Genomic DNA, 24596 nt, shown 5'->3' with positions numbered 1-24596 from the left:
CTGGTCTGTAATTACCAGGATCACCTCTAGAGTCCTTTTTTAAAATATTGGCATCATGTTACTTATCTTAGGCTTTGTCTACACTGCAGGGTTTTTGCACAAGAAGCTTTTTGTGGAAGAGATCTTCCGCAAAAACTTCATGCCCAAAAGCACATCCACACCTCAAAAGCACATTGCAAAAGTGATGTGCTTTTTCACAAGAAAGCATCCACACTGCATGGACGCTCTTGTGCAAGAAAGTTCTGATTGCCATTCACAGAATGCTGTGCTTTTTCTGATAGGCTCTTTTTGCGCAAGAAACCCCTGTTGAGCATCCACACACAGTTTTTTGCACACGAACTCTTGAGCATAAAGGAGTTTTTCCTCATAGAAAGAGGTATACCTACCCCACAAAACATCCTCTATTCTGTCATTTTACTGTAAATTGTCTTGCTCAAAAATGTGCTTGAGATGTGGACATTCCGTGGGGTTTTGTGCAAAAACCCTGTAGTGTAGACATAGCCTTACAGTCATTAGATACAGAAACTGATTTAAAGGATAGGTTACAAACCACAGTTACTATGGAAACAGTGATGCCTCTTACATGATTGGAGTTTAATGATGATGATTAATACTGTCTGAATTCAGTTTATCAGATTGTTTGAAATGAATAATATTATTAGTGAAATATTGTAGTTTGATGGTTAGTTTTATGATCATATAGGTGGTTCAGCATAAAGGATGGTCTTTACATCTGCCTCGTATAAATCTATATACTGAAACTATCAATATTACATTTTTGTATTAAGCTACAGTGTAATATCGAAATTCAACTCAAGTTGAAGATCCCCATTATCACAGGTTTCCCTTCCTACATACTGACACATATCCAAACAATTAATAGTTTTGTTGGTCAATTCTTAATTCCTTTAATATGTTATCTGTTGATATTGTGTAGTGCAATTTTTTTAAAATCACAATGCAATGTGGTACTAAGTCAAATGCCTTACAAATGACTATCTGTATTAGAGCTGTGCCATTGTGTTTATGAATAACATTTGAAATTTAATCAAAGAATGAAATATTTTTTGCAAGGCCACAATGTCATATTGATTGGCCTAGTTTTTCATAGAATCGTGGGATTGAAAGGGACCAGGAGAAGTCATGAAGTCCATTCTCCTGCACTCATTGCACGAGCAAGCAGCATCTACAATCTGTAACAAGTGTTTGTGTAGTGTGCTCTTAAAAATCTCTAATGATGGATATTTCACAATTTCCCTAGGAAATTAATTCCAGTGGTTAAGACCCTCAAAGTTAGAAATTTTTCCTAATGTCCAACGTACACCTATCTTGCAGCAATTTCATCCCATTGTTACTTGTCCTATCATTAGAGGTTAAGGAGAATAATTTTCTCCCTCCTCCTTGTAACAACCTTTTAGGTACTTAGAAACTGTTATATCATGTTCCCTCTCAGTCTTCTCTTTTCCAGATTAAACAAACTTAATTCTTTCTATCTTTCCTCATAGGTCATATTTTCTAGTCCTTTATTTTTTTTTGTTCCTATTCTTTGGACTCCCTCTTCCCCCCAATTTTTCGTATCTTTCCTGAAATGTGACATCCAGAATGGGGCGCAATACTCCAGTTGAAGCCTAATCAGCATAGAATAGTGTTTGCTTACAGCACTCCTGCCCACACATTCCAGAGTGATGTTTGCTTTTTATGTAAGAATCACACTATTAACTCACTATTAAGTGGGCTTGTGGCCCACTCTGACCTCCAAATCCCTTTCCAATATACTGCTTGCTAGGTTGCCATTTTAACTGATTGTTCCTTCCTAAGTGGAATATTTTGCATGTGTCTTTATGAAATTTCAACCTATTTACCTCAGTCTGCTTCTGCAGTTTATCTAGATCATTTTTTAATTATTATAGCATACTCCAAAGTACTCACAAACCCTCCCATTGTGGTATCATCCACAAACTTTACATGTGTACTCTCTAAATCACTGATGAAAAAATTGAACAGAACCAGAATCACAACTCAGCCATGCAGAACCCCGCTCATTATGCCCTTCCAGCATGACAGAAAACCACTAATAACTTCTTTCTGGCCATGGTTATTCAACATAACATCCAATCTAAATACTCCTTGATACAATTTAATCTCATTGCTTCTTGGCCTATCCTTAGTGGTTAAGAAGAACAATTTCTCACGTTTTTCCTTCTTATCTGTTATCTTGTCCCTCCCCCTGTCTTCTCTTCTTGAGACTAAACAAACACAAATGTTTCCAATCTATATTTATAGGTCATGTTTTCTAGACATTTAATCATTTGTCATGCTCTCTTCTGGACTTTCTCTAAATTGTCTACATCATTCCTGAAAAGGAAGGCCTGGACACTGTACCATAAGTGAGATTTTACTGTATAGAGCAAAGTGGAAGAATTACTTCTCATGTCTTGCTTACAAGACTCTTGCCGATGCATCCCAAAATGAAGTTTGATTTGCATTGCACTCCTGATTCATATTTAGCTTTTAATCCACTATAAGCCCCAGATTCCTTTACTCAGTACTTCTTCCTAAGAAGAGCTTTTTGCATTAGTTCTTATTGAATTTCATCCTAATTACTTAAGACCATTTCTCCAGTTTGTCCAGATCATTTTGAATTTTAATCCTATCCTCTAAAGCACTTGCAAAACCTCCCATCTTCATCCAAAAATTTAAACTCTTAAAGCGTTATCTAAATCATTGAAGAAGTTATTAAACAGATCTGGACTTAAAACAGATCCCTGCCGGTCTCCATTTGATATGTTCTTCCAAGTTGACTGTGAAGAACTGATGATTACTGTCTGGGAATGATTTTCCAACCAGTTATACATCCACCTAATATTAGCTCCATCTAAGCTAAATTTCCCTAACGTGATTATGAGGAGGCCATGCAGGACTATATCAGAAGCCTTACTAAAGAAAACATATACCACATCTACTGCTTCACCCCTTACATCAAAAGGCTTGTTACCATGTCAAATAAAGCTATTATAAGGTGGTTTGACATTATTTTTCTTGACAAATCCTTATTGACTGTTTATTATTAATTTATTATCTTCTAGGTGTTTGTAAATTGTTCGATTATTTGCTCTATTGTCTTTCCAGGTACAAAAGTTAAAGCTGATGAGTCTATAATTCCTTAGGTTGTCCTACTTTCATTTTTATAAATTGGAACTATATTTGCCTTTTTCCTGTCCTCTGGAATTTCTCTTGTCTTTTGTGAATTTTCAAGAATGATTGTTAATGGCTTAGATATCTTCTCAGTCAGCTCATTGAGTACTCTAGGGTATATTTCATCTGGCTCTGACAATTTTGAAGACATCTATCTTGTCTAAGTAATACTTAACTTGTCCTTTCCCTATTTTAGCCTCAGATCTTAGCTCATTTTCACAGCATTCAGTATGTGAGACCTCTGATGACGAATAATCATTCTGGTGAAAACTGAAACAAAAAAAAGTTATTTAGTATTTGTGCAATTGCACATTTTCTGTTGTTTTTCCCCCCCGCCCCCCATCATTAGTAAACAGTCTACTACGTCATTACCTTTTCTCCACTATGGTAGCTGAAGAATGTTTTCTTTTAAGCTTTTCCACCTCCATCTAGTAATGGGCATTACAAAATCCAGTTTCAAAAAATAAAAATAACAAAAATATAATAGTAGAATTAGTTCCACATCTGGGCCAACGATCTACCGGCTGACTTTAGACTAATGCTAGCTCATTATTTTTGCCAGACAATGCAATAGAACAAACACATTTAGCAGGAAAGGGGTAAAAACAATTTACAGATTGGTCATTCTAAATCACATACTGAGAGTACAGAATATGTTGTCTTTTTTTTTAAGACATTCATTTCAAACCATTTTGAGGATCTTTATTATTTCCAGTTGCAGCCCTTTGTCCCACCTTAGTGCTTGACAAGTTTACAACTAGAATGATGTTGAGAATTTGGATTGAAGTGTGGACAACTATCTAAATCATTAATCCCGAACTCCTGGTCTACATTAGGGGATAAGTTTGAATTAAGATGTGTAACTTAATTATGTAGCTGAACTTGAAGTACCTTAACTTGAATGTTGGTGCCATCCACACTACAAGAAGACAAAGGGAACACATTCTCCCTTCGACTTCTGTTACTCCTCATAGAAGCAGGACTACTGGCATTGACGAGAGTTCCCTCTCAGTTTAAATTAATATGTCTTCACTAGACCCACTAATTTGAACCCTGGAAGATCAATTGCGGCTGCTTCGATCTTCTCTGTAGTGTAGACATAGCCTAAGTGAAAATGGGAGAAGAGTTGTCTTAAACAATATCATGCAGATGGAAACTTTGAAAGCTTTCTTCCTGCAGAGTAACTTCCAAAAACACATTAAGTACCCACAGGTAAATTTTTCTTATTGTCTCACACTTCTTTGATATGTCATGTGCATGTACATCCTAACAATACTGATTCAAGACACGTGATCTGAGCCAGGCAAACATGACAAAAAGGGAGAACAAATCAAGTAATAAAAATTCTGGAAGCTCACAAAGTTTAGGGGGAAATACTGTAAATAAAACAAATGCTGGGACAAAAGTGTAAAAGAGAAATCTATTCACATGGGACATTTGGTTGTGGCATTAAATAGCTGGCAATGAGGTGGAGGTGAGAGCTCTGAAGTGCTTCTTGGTTTTTGTCTTTTGGGAAGTTACTTACAAGGTTATGAGATGAGAGAAGGCTTAACACCCATAGAAATCCTTTGCCTTGTTTTCCTTGTTCTTGTTGTTGTTAAATTTCATATACATAATCCTTTCCAAATTCCTGACCATGATCTAATATCAAACAATGTAAATAGCAGCCACTTTCCCAGAATCCAGTAAGGATTTTAAACAAGACCCAGTACACAGGTGCCAGGACAATCTTAATTATGCTTTGCATTATGATGAAGTCTTTAATTGCAGGTTTGCACACTAGTTTTTCCATAGGGCATGTCTCATTCAATGCACGGGCTGGATTATGCAGTTGATGATCAGCTATTGTAATAATATATTCTCTCTTCATTGTTCAATGTGTGGCTCTGGGCTTTGGGTAGTGCAAGTTATTCAATCCTGGTCCTAAAGACAGGATTATTAATTTCTTCATAGACTTTTCAGAGGCACTCATCACTATAACATGTAGAAGCTTCACAGATATTAATGAATTTATCTTCACAACAACCTTGAAATTGTGGTGGTATTATCCCCATTCAACAGAGAGGTAGCCCAGACAAAAATATTAAGGTAATGGGTGTCCATTAATTTTGGATCTCAATTGAATGTATCTAAGAATTGATTTTTCAGCATTATTTAACACTTTATATGCTCAGCTCATAGATTCTTATAGACTTCAGTTATGGCTATAAATGCTCTGTTCTTCTGCAAATGAGACCCCCGGGGTTTTAATCTAGGCATCCACAAAATGAGGAACGCAGTATTAGTGACCATAAAAAAAAATTAGTTAAAGTAACCTACTTGCCCAGTGTTACATAATACCTCTGTAACTGAAGTTCTATGTTCAACTGCCTTAGGGTATGTCTACACTACAGCATTATTTCAAAATATCTTATTTTGAAATAGCTTATTTCGAAATAATGCGTCTAGACACAAAATGCATTAGGAAATAGCATTTTGTTATTTTGAAATAGCGCGTCCACACTGATAGGACACTGAATTGCATTTAAGGACAGCCAGAACCGGTTCTGGCAGGGCATCAGGTCAGGAGTTACCTTCTATGGCTGCTGCCTGAGGCCTGTGGTTAAAAGGACCCCCCGCCCCCCGACAGCCGGTTCTAAGGTTTCCCTGCTTGCTTGCCTACCTTGCTGAGGGACAGCAAAGTATTTTTTTCTCTGTGTGCTCTAGTTGCCCTCACTCGTGACACCACAGCACCCTGCAGCATAGAGCCAGAGCCACCCCTGGACACTCTGGTGCTTCTCCTGCACAAGTTGCTGCAAGCCTGGAAGCACATTCTTCAGGCAGTAACAGTCTTCCTGGTGTGCCCCACTGGGGGCTTGTGCCTCAATCCTCCCTCACGTCCTTCCACTTACCCCTCCTAACCCCCCTTCCTGCTGTACAAAAAAGACACGTGTTCATTACAACAAAGCCTCTTTATTGAACAAAACTGGGGAGTGGGGGAATGCAACTGAGGTAAGATTGGGGAAAGAAGGTGGGAGAGAGGAGGAGGGAGGGTGCAAGAGGGGAGGGGGTAACCTGGGAGGAGGGAGCTGGCAAAGGGAGGAAGGGGGAGGAGAATCTCAGGGCTCAGGGTTGGGGGTCTTGCCGGCCCAACTGTCTCCCAGAACCACGGGTGTGGGGGGCCTCAGAAACCCTGGGATGTGGGGAAGGTGGGGAGGAAGAAGTGGGAGGGGGAGGAGGAGCGGTAGCTGGGAAGGCAGCAGGGCCTGGAGCAGCAGAAGGCAGCAAGCTCTGCCCCAACGTTGATGAGCACCTGGGGGGTACGGACTATCCTGCCACCCAGGATGCAGTCCACAGCATCAAAATAGGGGTAGGGGTCTGGGTCTGCCCCTGGTTGGGAGCTGCCCCCTGTGGCTCTGGCATACGCCTGCCGCAGCTCCTTTATTTTCATGCACACCTGCTCCTGGGTTCACATGTAGCCTTTGGTGGCCAGGCTGGCAGCCATCCACCTGTAGATGGTTGCATTCCTCCATTTAGTGTGGAGATCATGGACATTAGAGGCATCCCCCCAAACCTGAATTAGGTCACTGATCTCCACACTGAACCAGGCAGGCACCTACCTTTTCCTGCCCCTGGCAGGCTCCTGGGAGCTGGCAGACTGATCCTGGAGGGCTGGCTGGCACTGGCTGCCTGGCTCATGCTGGGGCCATTGGGTCAGGTGCAGCGACTGCTGGTTCTGGGATGGCAGGCTTGGAGCTGGCACAGGCACTGTGGCCAGAGTCTACCCCTTTAAAGGCTCCGGGAAGGAAGGGGGAGAGAGAGGAGTTTTCTTGGTTATGTCCAGAGTGGCCACCAGGGCACCCTGGGAAGGGCTGGAAGCCCCCTATTTCGAAATAAGCGTCTACACAGCACTTATTTCAAAATAGCAATTTTGAAATTGGCACTATTCCTCGTGGAATGAAGTTTACCAATTTCAAAATAAGCCCTCCGCTATTTCAATTTAATTTCAAAATAGCGGTTTGGCTGTGTAGACACTGGTAAAGTTATTTCAAAATAACTTTGCTTTGTAGGCATACCCTTAATTATGTGACACTCCTTTTGCTTCCTGCATCCCTCTGCCTCACTTACTACATACCTTCCAACTTCTGGAACAAATAAAGCAAGTATTGTATAGGTAATAGTTCACTATACAACTAAGTACCAAATATACTCTGTCCTGATCATGTAATAATAATGATATGATATTGGAGGGGTGAAATAAAAGTGCACATGCATCTCTGAGTCTATTTCCTAACTTTTGACTTCTTGAGTTCACAAGTTGAATGTTGTTTTAATTCAGGAAATTACATCTAAACCCTAATTAAGACACGCTCATTCTGGCTCTGAAAAAAAATTCTGTCAAGTGGAACTATATTGATCCCTAACTTGGTCAATAGGAAAATTCAGATCACAACACAGACTGTTACCACTTGAGCTAATAGGGTAATGGGTACTAGTATTTGGCTTTTATACTCTGTAGACCAGCCACAATAGCAGATTGAAATACACAGTATGTCAAAGCATTTTGCATCTGTTTCCTGACAGTAGAAGAATGCAGAGAGCCCTGTGGCAGAATCCCCCAGAAGCCCAGAGCAGTGGGGCTGGAGTTGGCAGCAGCCCCGGGCCACTCCCAACAGCCTGAGGTACTTGGACCTAGGTGGGGCAGCCTCCAGCAGTGCAGAATCAGACCAGTGACAGCTCATGGCAGCACAGAGCTTGGGCCTGAACCCCAGGCAGGCTGTGGAAGTACGGCCAGAGCTGTGGGCTGCCACAGGGCAGTAGATTGTGCTTTCAGCAGCCTGCAGTACTGGGATAGGGGCCAGGCCTGGTGAAAGCCCCAACAACACACTGCAGCCCAGGACCAGAGTCCCAGACAGCTTGTGGAAGTGGTACCATAATCTGCAGGGTGCTGTAGAACTGGGACCAGAGCCCAAGCCCTAGGCAGCCCCTGGCAGTCTGACCAGAGCCACAACCAGCCCCTGGCGCTAAAGCCCAGCAGGCAGTCTGGCAAGGGCAGCAGCAATGGGGCCGGCAACCCAGCAGTTGTCATTGCAGTTTCAGTATCAGTGTGGACAGCAGAGCCAACAGATACCACAGGACCCTGGCCAATGTATGTGTGGGGGCCAAGGTGGAGCTGAGGGCAGTTAGCCCTGAGCGCCACCTGGGCTTCAGCCTTTAGTGCTTCTGGACCCTTTGAATCTCTGAGCCCCAGGGCAACTGCTCACTTTGCTCCCTCCCGCCCCCCATAAGTAGGCCTGAGTGCAGACGGACAGCTAGCAGTCACTTTTAAAAAGTGTTCTCTAGTGATTTATGGTAACTTTCTACATTATTGTGATCCTGTCCTTTTATTTACTGAACAAACTTTTTCACATGTGAATATTATGGCCAGACATTTGTCTTCAATTTGAATACATCTTTGTTCGACCGGTGATAGCAACATTGATAAGAAAGTGACCAGCTCTCCCTTTGATAGGAATCTAAGCCCTGTGCTCACTAGAGTAAAATTGTTCAGTTGGCTCTTCAGTTACTTCGTAGTATTTCAGGATAGGATAACTGGTCTCCAGTTCCTTGACACAAGTGATGGTAGCATCATGTGACGGTAGCCATCCATGTTTTGTCTTTGTTTAGTTGTTGCCTCCTGGGATTCACACACATGGGTGGTTTGGTAGAAATTCTATCAGATTATTTACTAATCTTAATAGTCTCTGAATTGATATTTCTTTAGGTGCAGTCCTCTGCTGTATTTCTTTTATCCTTTGAGGGTCAGTTCATACCTCTAGAGTGGTGCCCAAATGTCCCTTGCACAGTACTGCACTCAATCACAAATTCTGCTGATTTCTATTTAATTTTAAATTTATTGCCCTGGCTCCCTTCCCTTGCAACCAAGAGAAGTATTTATGGTAATGATCTTGTGCAACTGCTTTCAGAATGTGTCTGAGTTCTTATACCAGAATGTCCACACAGGTGTGGTGCCTTCAAATCCTGTTAGTAAGTCTTGCTAGTGGCATTAATATTCTTCCATTATTGGGTGGATCCAAAATGACACACTTATCCTGTTGTCCCTAGCTATAGGTAGGTACAAAAATTGTGAGATAGCTGCTTTTCCTGAACCTGGCCATATCCATTTGTGATGAGTTTTTTAAACTTCTCGGCTACGTCTACACTGGCATGATTTTCCGAAAATGCTTTTAAAGGAAAATTTTTCCGTTAAAAGCATTTTCGGAAAAGCACATCTAGATTGGCAGGATGCTTTTCTGCAAATGCACTTTTTGCGGAAAAGCGTCCGTGGCCAATCTAGATGCGGTTTTCCGCAAAAAAAGCCCCGATTGCCATTTTCGTGATCGGGGCTTTTTTGTGGAAAACACTACTGTGCTGTCTACACTGGCCCTTTTGTGCAAAAGTCTTTCGGAAAAAGACTTTTGCCCGAACGGGAGCAGCATAGTATTTCCGGAAAAGCACTGACAATCTTACATGAGATTGTCAGTGCTTTTCCGGAAATTCAAGCGGCCAGTGTAGACAGCTGGCAAGTTTTTCCGCAAAAGCTGATGATTTTGCGGTAAAACTTGCCAGTCTAGACACTGCCTTCATGTTTGCAGACAGGAAGTGTTATTGGCTATAAGGGTAATTGCCCCAGCTCTAAGTGGCCAACTAGCAACAGCTGGGATAAAATGGTTGAGCTGAGGCAGAGAGGGGCAGCTGACAAATAGGCTGAAGACTGTTTTGAGGAGTTTCATCAGCAGTAGCCTGGCAAGAAATGTCCAAAGGAAAAAACACAAAAGCCTGCCTCAGGGAGTGGAGATAATATCCTCTTTCCCTACTATCCTACAAGTGATCTGTTCTTTCTTCAGATTCTTAATTACAATTCTTGAAAAGACACTTTACATACATAAGAGTATTTGTGGGTTGGAAGTGCTTTAACATTTACATTTTTGCAAAAGCACTTCTAGGATTTTTAATTGAGTCTCCTGGTTTGCAGTCTATCTATCTATTTTGGGGCCTGTGATCATCTTTTCCCCATTACCTCTAACCATGTGGCTTCTCTTATTTTGTTTTTGTGTTTATCCTGAGCCATAATAATGTCATTTTGATCTAAAGAATGCCCAGTTGTTAAACCTGTTCCCTTCTATGCCTATCTGTTGGGGTTTGTGTACTACAATGATCACTGTGTTCTATTTGGATTTTCTTTCTTTTTTTTTTTTTCAATATTTCTAGAGTTTTGTTTGACATACCTGTAGGAGCTGACTCATTGATAGCACAATGCAAGACCCAGCCTCTGGGCAAGGCAAGCGAGGCGGTTGCCTTGGGCCCTGCACATTCAGAACCCCATGCTACCCAGCTTCCAGCCCCGCCCACCCAGCTGCTCACTTACTGCCTTGACTGGGAGCTACATGGCCATGTGGCTCAGCCAAACACAGCATGCTGCCTTGGGCCCCACAAACTCTTTGGCCTGAACTGCCCATTTTTTTCTGCATATGAGTGTGTGATAGAGACAAGTGCAATATTCAGCCTTTAATCCTTCCTCCACCTCATCAAGTGCTTCATAAAAGCAATTTCTCTAAATTCTTATGCATAATTATACTGTAGAGTCCCCCTTATGAGCCACAGCATCTCAATAACACAGCAGATCCATGGTTCTTCCCCTTGTGCTGCCTCAACTCAGAGCCCCAGGAGTAGGCTTCCAAAGAATCAAGGATGGAGGACAAATGGTATTATAAACTTCTCCCCCTTACAGGCACAGGATTAAGATAGTTGGAAGAATTGTTTATTTATAAAAGGGATGCTGAGGATGCAAATTCACTTTAAAAACTGTTGTTCATATTTGTCTTCATGGCTGCCATGTCAAAGTTATTATTCAGAAAACAAGTCCCTCTGAGGACTGCTGAAACTTTAAGGCATCTTTGTAAACTACTATGACTATTGCTTATGCTTAGCTCAGAAGAAAAGTGAAGACAGTACTAGTTTGATGACCAAGAATAGCTTTTCCATTTGGAAATAGGTATTTTCAAAATTGGATCAGCACCAGCATCATCATTTTCTGCTGCTACGACTGAGCCGCTGCCACAGATCCAATTTTGAAAATGTCCCCATGAAGAACAAAACTACCTATTTAAAAATAAATGATTCTACTTGCAGCCAAGTTTTGATGTAGGCTGTAAGTAGAATGAAATCAGTGTGGGGGTTTTTCTTCACTCAAGTTGCTGGTTTTTCTCCTCAGGGAAACTTCAAAATAATAAGCCATTTCAAGGCCAGAAAGGTGACTTGAGCTAATGCTGAAACTGAAAGCCAAGGCTTCCTCAGAACTGGGAAGAGGAGTTAGGATACTGTGAGGCCTGCAGCTTTCAATATTTTTTTTTAAATGTATTTAGGGTCTTTTGTGTATAAATTTTATATCATATGAATGTTACTAGATTGACAGCCCAGGAGATTCTGGTTCTCTATCTATCCATCCATCTTTAAGAAGTTAAATACATTTCAAATAAAGAATATCAGGACAAAATTTAAAATAAGTTTTAAAATTATATTCAAGCAGAATACCTTGTAACTGCTGCCCAAGACAAATGATTTAGCACCTTCCTCTGCTGCCACTGAGTGCAGTTCGGAGAAACAAAGGAGCTAATTTTTTGCCCCATGACATTAACTGACTCTAGTTTATTTTTTACAGTAATAATATGTAGATGTTTCTGATACTATAAAAGCCCCCTCTGCACTTTCCATCTTCATTTAGGGTATGTCTACACTGCAGAGTTTTTCCTGAAAAACTGCTGTTTTTCCAGAAAAACTACACTTATGTCCACACTGCAATAGCATTCTTTCGACAGAAAGTCAAAAGAACGCAGGGGTTTTTCCGACAGCAGTAAGCCTCTTTCTATGAGGAAGAACCCTATTTCTGAAAGAGCTCTTTCAGAAAAAGGTGTGTGTGAGAAAAGGGAAGAGGTTTTTTTTTTTTTTTTTTTTAATGAAGAGGCCTCTAGGAAAAAGCACGGATACCTTAGTGGCTACTCCATCCATAGTAATCACAACTTAAATGTGACATAGCATCCAATCCTTGCCTGAGGAGGTTGTGAAGGCTAGGACTATAACAGGATTTAAAAGAGAACTAGATAAATTCATGAAGGTTAAGTCCATAAATGGCTATTAGCTAGTATGGGTAAGGAATGGTGTCCCTAGCCTCTGTTTGTCAGAGGGTGGAGATGGATGGCAGGAGATAGATCACTTGATCTGTTCGATTCACTCCCTCTGGGACACCTGGCACTGGCCACTGTTGGCAGAAAGGGTACTGGGCAGGATGGACCTTTGGTCTGACCCAATATGGCCATTCTTATGTTCAAACAATGTGGACGCTATCTTTCAAAAAAGCAGATCGCTTTTTCAATGTGCTTTTGGTGTGTGGATGCTCTCTTTCGAAAGAAGTTTTTCCAGAAGATCTCTTCCGGAAAATTTCTTCCGAAAGAAGCCTGCAGTCTAATCATAGCCTTATTTACCAGTGGAGTGTGGGGTTTCTGAAGCCAAATCCGCTCCTAAATTTTATTTTCCATCAGGACAGCATAACATGCTACCAGGAAATGTCAGTCAAATGACAGTTCAGAAGACTTTTCAAACACTGTCAAGCAAACTTCTCCATTTCTAATTTTAGGAAGTGCAAATATTGACAGTGAGAACTTTCAGTATATATGGAAGTAAGCATACTGTTTTCAAAAGTGTGAAATATAATCTGTCAAAATATTAATTTCAGAAATCATGAAAAAAGTCCCTAAGGGTCACTTTGTCTTTGCAAGTTCAACATATTTTGCTGTGCAAATATAATAACTTTTCATGCAAAGATTTAGCAATTATTGTTCCTTCACTTTATGCAGTAGCAAACTGGGATTCTCATTGATCAAAGACTGACACAACTAGAAAAACAAAAATAATTAATAATAAACTGTTTACTATCCTGGTAATTATAAATGATTAATAGAGAGGTTGTTCTGAGCTCTTTGAAAGTAAGTCGATACTAATTAATTTCTGTCACAGATGCTGTGCATGAATATGTCAACAGCTTATATTGTTGGATTATACCTTCTTGCACCTTAACTGTATACACATGGATGGATTTAACTTTTTGCTAATGCTGTCAACTGAGACATAAAATATAGAGCTGTGTGGGAAACTGACTTTCCATTTTTTTATAAAGTTTTGTGACTTCGCAATTTTTTTGTTTTTGTTCAGAGTCAGAGTGAAACTAAATAATTTTTTTAAAATTTCCTGGGAAATAAAATTAAAAATAAACAAACCCTGTTGGGGGGGGGGGGGGGAATTAAAATGTTTTGTTTTGAGTTTGACTTTATTTTGTTATGTATTATTTTAATTTTATAATATATTTTCTGCATTTTCTATGGTGGGAAGGATTTTGTTTACCAATGACCCCAAGAGTTATGTGGCAGGAATTTCAATTCCTGATGAGACCACTGAAACAAGACAGGTCAAAGGGTAGAGCAGATGAAAAATAGTGGCTTTGCAGATCGGGAGTTACTGCATTTTTTCAACACAAAGCTAGGCTGTTGGCATATTGAATAAGCTAGAGAAATGCAACTAGGTAGTCATTCCAACAAATCCTGTGATAGAGGTTTACATACTAGAGGTGGCATATCTTTATCCATTCCCTAAATAGAAAGGATTCAGATTTAGACTCAGAATATCACATGTAATATACATTTTGAAAATGAAAATACATAATATTTAGTTCTGCTAAGTACTGACTTTCTGAAAGGAAACTTATAGTTATGTTTTTTTTTCTCATTTATCCAGACTGAAGAAGTACTGTTTTATATTAACAACAAAACCATTTCTGCAAGTTCCAAATATCTATAGATCCTATCACTATAATATAGTATCTGAGATCAACAGAAATTAAAGGTACAATGTCAAAAGAAAATCCCTGAAAACTGCAAGGAGACTTTTCAAAGACACCATAATAGAGGCACAATTTAAATGTATACCCCAAATTTAAAAACAGAGCAAGAGAACAAAAAAAGTGCCGCTGTGGCTTAACAACCAAGTAAAAGAAGTAGTGATAGATAAAATGGCATAATTTAAAAAGTGGAAGTTAAAACCTAGTGAGGAAAATAGAAAGGAACATAAACTCTGTCAAATTAAGTATAAAAATACAATAAGGAAAGCCAAAAAGAAGTTTGAAGAACAGCTAGCCTAAAACTCAAAAATAATATCAAAATGGTTTTTTTTTAAGTACATCAGAAGCAGGAAGTCAGTGTGGCCACTGGATGACTGAGTGGGGCCACTGGACAACTCAGATGCTAAGGGTATGTCTACACTACTCCGCTAGTTTGAACTAGCGGGGTAATGTAGGCATACCGCACTTGCAAATGAAGCCCGGGATTTGAATTTCCCGGGCTTCATTTGCATAAGCAGAGAGCTGCCATTTTTAAAACCCCGCTGGTTCGAACCCCGTGCAGCGCAGCTACACGGGGCACGAACTAGGTAGTTCGAACTAGTCTTCCTAGTTCGAACTACCGTTAGTTCCCGTGAAATGAGGAGTAACGTTAGTTCGAACCAGGAAGCCTAGTTCGAACTACCTAGTTCGTGCCCCGTGTAGCCGCGCTGCACGGGGTTCGAAGCAGCGGGGTTTTAAAAATGGCGGCTCCCCGCTTATGCAAATTCAAATCCCGGGCTTCATTTGCAAGTGCGGTATGCCTACATTACCCTCCTAGTTCGAACTAGGAGGGTAGTGTAGACATACCCCATAGGAGCAGTCAAAAGCGATAAGGTAATTGCAGAGAAACTAAACAAATTTTTTGCTTCAGTCTTCATGGCTGAGGATGTTAGGGAGATTACCAAACCTGAGCCATTCTTTTTAGGTGACAAATCTGAGGAATTGTCCCAGATTGATGTGTCATTAGAGGAGGTCTTGGAACAAATTGATAAACTTAACAGTAACAAGTTACCGGGACCAGATTGGCAGTCACCATAGAGTTCTGAAATAACTCAAATGGGAAATGGAAGAACTATTAACTGTTGTTTGTAACCTATCCTTTAAATAGCTTTCTTCCAGTCATTAGGAACAGAAGCTGAATGTGACTCCAATATTTAAAAAGGGCTCTATAGGTAATTCTGGCAATTACAGACCACTAAGTCTAACATCAGCATGGGCAAATTAGTTGAAACTATCATTAAGAATGGAATTGTCAGATAAATAGATGAACATAATTGTTGCGTAGACACGGCCAAATTTCAAAATAAACTCTTTCGACTTAGACTCGGAATAAGCTACGGGATTTGCATAGCACAAATTGCATAGCTTATTAGAATAGAAAGGCGCTGTCTAGACACACCCTAATACAGTTAGAAGATACAGGAGCTCTGGCTCATGCTATGTGAAAAGTTCCACATCCCGTAAGAAAAAGTTTAAGAGTAGATCTACCGAATATAACAGCAAGTGGTATTCTATGGTAGTGTGGAAAAGACTGGGAAAGTAAAACCAGACAAAAACTATAATAAAGGAGAGAAGTCATCTCCCATAGTTTGAAAAACAAAAGACTCAGTGAGAACTTGGCAACATGGGCACTGGCTTGTCAAAGCTATAGTGATCTAGGATGAGCCACTTAACTCATACTGAATGAACACAGACAAGGCAACAATCTTACAAAGGAGTCATAAATTCAAGATACTTGACAACTTGGCCAAGAAAAATGAAGTGAGAGGAGGCATACAAGTCACAAAATTGACCCTTTTATTGGTTATGAGATTCAACCACCTGTAATAGAGATTTGCCTATAGCAGACCAGGAAGATGGTGAAACACCCTGAAATGACTGATTGAGACCTGGAGGGTTGCTAAATGAGTTATTAGATTTTTAATAGATTTTTAATCTCATTTAATAGTATTTTAATTCACTAAAGTAATTTAATAAGGAATCTAATATAGGAAAGATGTGCAATGGAGGGAGCCATCAAGGAAGTATAAAGAAGTCATACTTGCAGTATTTTATGGATGCTATCTCTGGTTTCCTAGGACACACTTCCCAGTGGGGGAAGAAACAAAGCAACCTAGGGAGAGCATTCAAAGGTTTTGGATTTACAGAGTAGCAGGAAGTTCGGTTGCCTCATTTGTGAACAAGAAGTATGTACAGAATAAGGGTTGATCTTGATACTAGCCTATTCATCAGTAAAATTACTACAGATGCCTCTACTCAGTCTGTGGAAGTGACTGTAGAGGTTTTCCGGAATAACTGTTTCCACCTTGAAGGCTGGGACAGATTATGTCTCCCCTTGCTTATTCAGGTTTCACATCATTTTCCTGAATTTTCCTTACAGTGAAGCCATCCATAAGCTTGAAGCTAAAACGTCAGAAGAAACATTTCCAGCAACAATATCTAGACCTGCAACTGTGGTTATTCAAACTTTTTTGTTCTTGAAGTTGAAGTCAGATTGAAGCAGAGTAAAATTTGCAAGTATAGCTTGTCTTCCACAGTCACATGTCAGCAAATAAATTGCAACACACTGAGAAGGAAGAATTGACTTTGCATCAAACAAGCAAGCCATACTAGTAGTGGCCATTTTTATGTCTTCCAAACTTTATTATGAAAGCTATGACTCTTTGGCTATGTCTACACTATCAGTTTTTGCCAGAAGAAGCAATGCAAATGAAGCACTGATTAGCATATTGTTGTGCTTCATTTGCATAATCTATTCTGAGCCGTTTTTGCACCAGCAGTTTTTGCGCAAAAGTAAGCAGTGTAGACATTTCCTTTTTGCACAAACCCTCCTTCTGGGAGAGGGATAAGGATCTTGTACAAAAAGGAAACATCCACACTGCTTGTTTTTGCGCAAAGCCTCCTTACGCAAAAATGTCTGGGAATAGATTATGCAAATGAAGCATGACAGTATGCTAATCAGCACTTCATTTGCATTGCCTCTTCCGGAAAAAGCCATAGTGTAGACAAAGCCTTACTGAGTAAAGGTAATTTCTATCAAATGCACCACCAGGGTTCTCAGGACCCAGCCAAGGGCAGCAAATGGTGCATGCTATCTTGGTCTGGGGCAGAGGTCCTGTCCGTCCTGGAGCTGTGGGGGGAGAAGGACACCCTGCAGGATCTCCGCTCCTGGCGACGAAATACGGACCACCCCCGGACCTTGGACCAAGTTAGGGACAAGGTCAAGAAGCTCTGCCAGGGCTATGTAAGGGCCAGAGAGCTTACTCCTCACTCTGGGTCAGGACCCCCCTACTGTCCCTACTACCAGGAGCTCCATCAAATCCTGGGGGGTGGTGCAGCTCCTTCCCCACCCTTAGTGGTGGACTCAGGGCTAGAGATGCTTGCTGTCACACACACACACACACACCCACACACAAACCACCCCTGGGGCTCCCTGACCAAGAGGAGGAGGAAGACGAGCTGCAGGAGAAGGAGGATGTACCCCCAAAAAATTCTCACTGGAGACCACCCAGGGTTACACTAGTATGGGTTTATTGTTTGAGGAATTAGCAGTCCACTATTTGCACTGCAAGGTTAAACCAAAGAAGATAGAGCTGCCATCAAAGGTTTAAACTAAAGAAGATACAGAGCTATGTCTCTCTTACACACACAAACAAACAAGCACATTCACCCCTCCATTCATTCACTCATTCACACACATTCATTCCTGCCCTCAGGCACTCACACACTTACATAGGCATATGGTTTGCAGAAGGAGCCAAGGCATGTAGATCCTGGAGGGTCTGTCTGCTCATCATGGCTGGGGAAGCTGGTCAGAAGGGACATGTCTAAACTGCATCCCTCTGTCGGCAGAGGGATGCAGATTAGGCAGGTCGACATTGCAAATCAAGTGGGGATTTATATATCCCGCTCTTAATTTGCATAAAAATGGCCACCGTTTTTGCCGACTGAGTACTTTGTCGGCAAAAAGTGGCAGTCTAGAGGGGGGTCTGTCAAGAAAGAAAGCCTTTTTCGACAGATCCCTTATGCTTCCTGCGGCTTGAGGGATGCAGTCTAGACATATCCAAGGAGAGACATTGGCTGTGGAGAGGAGTTTCTCAGGATCAGGGGAAGGAAGAGAGAGGGTCTCACATGTGCGTCCTCTCCTTATATAGTGTCTGAATGGCTCCTGTGACTCATTCACCTCTTCATCAGGGAGCATGCCCAGACTTTCCTTTATCCAGCAAAAGCAGCAGTCTGTGATGATTCATCACTATGTGGTCCAGTCTTAGCAACTCCAAAAACACACTCACATTCTCTCTCCATTCACTCCTGGGAGAATGCAGTTTAGAGCAAGTTACATGCAGGGTGGCTGAGAGTTACAAAGATTACAAAGTTGCAGCTCACAGTAAGTTTCTGAGAGTTACAAAGATTACAAAGTTTTACAAAGATTACAGCAAATTGCAGGGTTTGACAGAGATTACAATGAGATACCTTTGAAAACCTTAGACCTTACAGTTAGTGTAGTTTCAGAAAATGCATGTGTATAAATCAAGTAAGCTCAGGTGGAGGTAGATCTCTAATTCGAACTACCGTTACTCCTCGTGGATCCTAATTCGAACTACCTAGTCCGTGCCGCATGTAGCCGCAGGTACGGAGTTCGGACTAAGGGGGATTTAAAAATGGCGGCGCCCGGGAAGATGCAAATGAAGCCCGGGATATTTAAATCCTGGGCTTCATTTGCAACTTCGAATGCCTACATTAGCCTCCCTAGTTCAAACGGATAGTATTTGATTAGTCGACTACTTGATATACCTCTCCCCTTTGCTGCCCTTTGCTGGAGGGAGTGAAGGGGTACTTTCAAAGACACAGGTGTACAGGTGGGCTGCCCCTTTAAAGCACCACCTCTGTGCCTTTCAAAGGAGTAACTGTGGAGCCCGGAGTCATCTGGGGACTCCGCAGCTGATCCCGGGCTCCCTGTGGCATTTCCCCAGCTGACTCCCCAGCTGATCCCAGGTTCCAGTGGGCTCCATGGATGCCCCTTTGAAAGGCTGTGTGGTGGCTGCCCCTTTGAAACTGCCCCCCTCCATGCTTTTCAAAGGTGCAGTAGACCCTGGGGTCAGCTGGGGACTCCCCAGCTGCTCCTGGGTGCTGCGCGGTACATCTGCAGAACCTGGGGTCATCATGCTCCTAGTGGCATGCAGATTAGCATGGAGCCCGGGGTCAGTGGGGGACTGTGAGTCCTCTGCTGACCCCTGGCTCCATGGTTTTGAAATGCACAAGAGCCCCTGTTAGGGACTCTTCAAAGGAGGTACATTACATGCAGCCCAGAGTCAGCAGGACTTCCCGCTGGCTCCAGGCTATATGCAGAGTTCTGCATTCCTCCTTTGAAATGTACAAGAGCTCCAGTGAGGGCTCTTGTACATTTCAAAGGAGGAATGTGGAAGTGCCTATCGACTAGTCAACGGAAATTCCATCGACTAGTCAACTAATCAGTTGACCACATTTTAACATTCTTAGTCAGGATATGCAGAGAGAAACAGACATCTGTGATTGATATTCATGATCTGCCTACCTTATGGAAAGACACGGAGAAGACTGCATAACAAAGCATGTATACAGCATTTCTTTTTTAGTGTTCTTCACCTGAATGCTCTTGGATCTGTTTTTATTCCTTTTTAAAAGATGTGTAGTTTTTCTTAACCTTTGCCTTTTGTCCCCAACAACACCATGAATGTCCATTACTAGTTCTTAGTTACTTGTCATAAACCTAAAGGCGCCAAGTTGCTCAGAAAACAATGATTCTAACTCAGATACTTTATCAGTATCACACATACAAAACTTTTCCAAACAGTAGGGGTGCGTCTAGACTGGCAAGATTATGCGCAAAAGCGGCTGCTTTTGCGCAAAAACTGGCCAGCTGTCTACACTGGCCGCTTTAATTTGCACGAGAGCGCTGATGTTCTAATGTAAGAATTCAGTGCTTCTTGCGCAAATACTTTGACGCTCCCGCTCAGGGATAAGCCCTCTTGCGCAAGAATATTTGCACAAGAGGTCCAGTGTAGATAAGCACCTTAAGTTTTTGCTCAAGAAAGCCCGATGGCTAAAATGGCCATTGGAGCTTTCTTGCGCAAAAGCGCGTCTATACTGAGCATGGATGCTTTTGTGCAAATACTAGATGCTCTTTTGCGGAAATACTTTTAAAGGGAAAACTTTTCTGTTAAAAGTATTTCCGCAAAAATCATGCCAGTCTAGATGCAGCATAGGTGTATACTTGCAGTAAATTACAGGCAAAAACAGTATTCCATATCTCCAACTCATCTTTAAGATTATTGTTTTTCAGTACACAAAGTGGCTCTTAGAATCAATAATACTGTGTGTAAAATAAGCAGTCCAACAACTGCAAGTATTTCTCATTGTCATTTCAGTGATACTAATAATAACATTTCCAAAGTACACTATGCAGCCAATTTTTGTTTTCTGCACCTTTTTGGAGCAAGAGATTATTGCTGAGGTTCTGTTAACCACAAGGCCCTTATCGTGTAAACCATTCCCTGGCTTATTGACAGGAAGCATGGTCTGGTGTTGTTAAGCACTTTGGGGATTTGAGTTCCAGTTCTTGTTCTACCACTGACTTCCACTGTGGCCATGGGCAAGTCACCTAATAACACTGTGCTTCAGCTCCCCTTCTGTAAAATGAGGGAAATTGACAACAATCACTGACAGGTTCTGAGTAAATAAAGTTTGTGAATGGCTCAGATATGGCAGCAAGGAGCCTATGTAGTTATCACAGGTCAGATATACACTAGCCCTGGTCGCTCAGCTTAAAGTATTCAACTCCAGCTACATATTCTATGTATCAGTTTACCTTAATCCAAGTTTAGTAGTGTCCCTACAGCAGGAGGCCAAAGGCTTTCCTTACTCCTCTCAAGAGCAGGAGTACCAGACACTGGTGGGAGCTCCCACTGCATTTGATTTAGCAAATCTTAACTAGATTCATTAAACTGAACTCCAGAACTTGATCTTCCATGGAGTAAAGATATGGCCATAGCTAGATTACTGCCTGGGTTGTACTCTCCTCCTAAGCACAGATCCTGTTAAGTGTTTTCCACGAACACATCCCTATGAAGCGCAAAGGTCTTCCAACCCACTCAGAACAGCTTACAGGATCAGTGTTCAAGAAAACATGCCAAACGGTAAAGGTATATTAAAATGATAAGTAATTACATAGATTCTCAAATATGAGAGAGATTTGCTGGGTGAGGTAATATCTATTATTGGACAAACTTCTGTTGGTGGAAGGGACAAGCCTTTCCGCTACCCAGGACCTTTATAATGCTCAAAATCTTGTCCCTTCTACATACAGAAGTTGTCCCAATAAGGGCATGTTCTGGAATATGGATGTTATTCCAAAATAACTTTGCAAACATCTACACAGCAAGTCCATTATTTCAAAATAATTTCAAAATAAAGGGTGTCATTCCAGATTCTGTAACCCACATTGGATGAGGAATAATGCCTCATCCAAAATAGCTATTTTGGAATAGGGCATGTGTAGACAGGGCAGATGGAGGTAATTTGAAATCAGAGGACTCCAGCTGTTCCCACAGATGCCCTGCTGACCACTCTGTCCATACTCATCAAACTTCTGTAGTCCCCCTTCTCCTGCAGCCCTTAAAGCTACAGACAGACGGGAAAGGGCTTGTGACTCACAGCAGGCCCTGACAGCCCTGAGCCAGTCAGCACCAGCGTGTTCTGCTACCATGAGTGACTCTGTTGTTTCCACTGAGCCCTCCTCTGCTCCTAGGGAGCTGACAGCCAGCTCCCTACCCGTCCCCTGCCCAGGGATGGAAAAGGCATGCACCTTCCTGGTCTGCTGCAGAGCTCCTGGGGTATGTCTACACTACAAAGTTAAATTGAACTAACGGATGTTAGTTCGACTTAACTTTGATAGGCGCTACACTAGCGCTCCGCTAGTTCGAACTTAATTCGAACTAGCGGAGCGCTTAGTTCGAACTAGGAAAACCTCATTCCACGAGGACTAAGCCTAATTCGAACTTACTAGTTCGAATTAAGGGGTGTGTAGCCCCTTAATTTGAACTAGTGGGAAGCTAGCCCTCCCCAACTTTCCCTGGTGGCCACTCTGGCCAACACCAGGGAAACTCTACTGCCCCCCTCCTGGCCCCGGACCCCTTAAAGGGGCACGGGCTGGATACGATGCCTGTGCCAGGTGCAAGCCTGCCAGCACCCAGCCAGCAGACCCTGCAACTGGCACGACTCGAGCCAGCCACCCAATGCCCCCCAGCCCTCCCCCTCTTCCTGGGATCATGCTGGCGGCTCCCAGGAGCTTGCCCAGGACCGCAAGAGGCAGGCACCCGCCTGGTCCAGTGCAGACATCATGGACCTCGTCCACGACCTCCACACTAGGCACAGGAAAGCGGCCGTCTAGGACAGGCGAGCTGCCAGCCTGGCCACCCAGGAGCAGGTGTGCATGAAAATCAAGGTGGTCCACTGAGACCCCCGACCCTGAGCCCTGAGCTTACAATGGCCGTACTGGGTCAGACCAAAGGTCCATCTAGCCGAGTAGCCTGTCTGCTGACAGTGGCCAACCTGAGGGACCCTGGAGGGGATGGACCAAAGACAGTGACCAAGCCATTTGTCTCATGCCATCCCTCTCCAGCCTTCCACAAACTTCGGGCAGGGACACCACTCCTACCCCCTGGCTAATAGCACTCCATGGACCCAACCTCCATCACTTTATCTCACTTCTCTTTAAACTCTGTTCTAGTTGTAGCCTTCACAGCCTCCTGCAGCAAGGAGTTCCACGGGTTGACTATTTGCTTTGTGAAGAAGAACTTTCTGTTATTAGTTTGAAGCCTGCTACCCATTCCTTTCCTTTGGTGTCCTCTAGTCCTTCTATTATGGGAACTAATGAAGAACTTTTCTGTATGCACCCTCTCCACCCCACTCGTGTTTTTATAGACCTCTGTCATATCCCCCCTCCATCTCCTCTTTTCTAAGCTGAAAAGTCCCAGTCTCTTTAGCATCTCTTCATATGGGACCTGTTCCAAACCCCTCATCATTGTAGTTGCCCTTCCCTCTCCCACCCTCTCTCTTCCCCTCTCCCACCTCCTTTTCCCAGTCTCCCCCAGTTTTGTTCAATAAATAGAGATTCTATTTTTGAACACAATTGTCCTTTATTTTGTACATCAGGAAGGGGGGGGGGGGTAGGGCGAGGTACGTGGAAGGAGGTGAGGGAGGAATGGGGCACGAGCCCCCGATGGGGAGGACTGGGCTGGCTCTGTGGGCTTCTGGGGGTGGAAGCTCTCCTGCAGCCCCCCAATTGCCCCCTTTCCTCAGATGGCAGCCTGCGGCAAGTGCAGCCGGTCTGTTGGCCGAGTGGTGTGATGTGCCCAGTGTGGGTACTCCGGGCAATCCAAGCCAGGACTGCTTTGCAAGTGGGGCACCCCTGAGAACTGTCTGTCCGGGGTGGGGGTGGGGTCCCTTTAAGCACAGCCCTTGGCTAGCCTGAGACAGCAGCTCCATGCTCAAAGTCCTCATCTGATGCCCTGCCGGCACTGCTTCCAGCCATCCTTAATCCCGGTTCAGGGTCCACTCTTTGTGGACATGCTAGTTTGAATTAGCAAAATGCTTTTAGTTTTTTAGTCTTGTTGCATTAGTTCGAATTAGCTTAGTTTGAATTAACTAATTTGAACTAAGTTAGTTCGAATTAGCGCTGTAGTGTAGACATACACCTGGACTTCTTGAGGTCTGGGGAGAGGAGGCAAACCTCCAGGATCTCCACACCAGGTGCAGGAATGCGGACATCTACTGTCAGATGGCTGATAGCCTGGCCATCAAGGGTCATGTGTGCAGCCAGGAGCAGGTGCACATGGAAGTGAAGGAGCCCTGGAAGGCCTGTGCCAATGCCAGGGAGCACAGCTCACACTCAGGGGCTGCACCTCAGGCTTTCCCATAATACACCCAGCTCCACCCCATCCTAGGGGGCAGGTCAGGCCCTTCTCTGCTGTTGTCATGGACTCAGGGCTGGAGATGCCTGTCATTGCCCTCCCAGGAGGGCACAACTAGCGAGAAGAACAAAGAGGAGGAGCCAGACGAAGCCAGCACAAGCTCAATGCCTGAGAGCCAGGAGGTCATGCTCACCCTGGAGCATCCCCCAAAGAGAGTCATTTCCCAGGCCCCTTGTAGGCAAAGGGGAGAATGTCACTGGGGTCTTTGTGTGAAACTCTCCCTCAGGGCCTCACAGATACGCACGGCCCCCTGATGGGCCTGCCAGATGGAAACTGTGCATGGATGCTCAAAGTCCCTGCTGATCCAGTCAGCCTCTGTCCCCCACCTTGGCAAGAACATCTCCCCTTTGATTTCACAAATATTATGAAGGACACAACATGCCACCACCACCACCTGGGAATGTTCTGTTTGCTGATGTCTAGCCAAGTGAGCAGGCAATGGA

The sequence above is a fragment of the Pelodiscus sinensis genome, chromosome 3 (assembly GCF_049634645.1).
Source record: "Pelodiscus sinensis isolate JC-2024 chromosome 3, ASM4963464v1, whole genome shotgun sequence".
Lineage (NCBI taxonomy): Eukaryota > Metazoa > Chordata > Testudines > Trionychidae > Pelodiscus > Pelodiscus sinensis.
Note: the sequence above shows the minus strand (reverse complement) of the source record.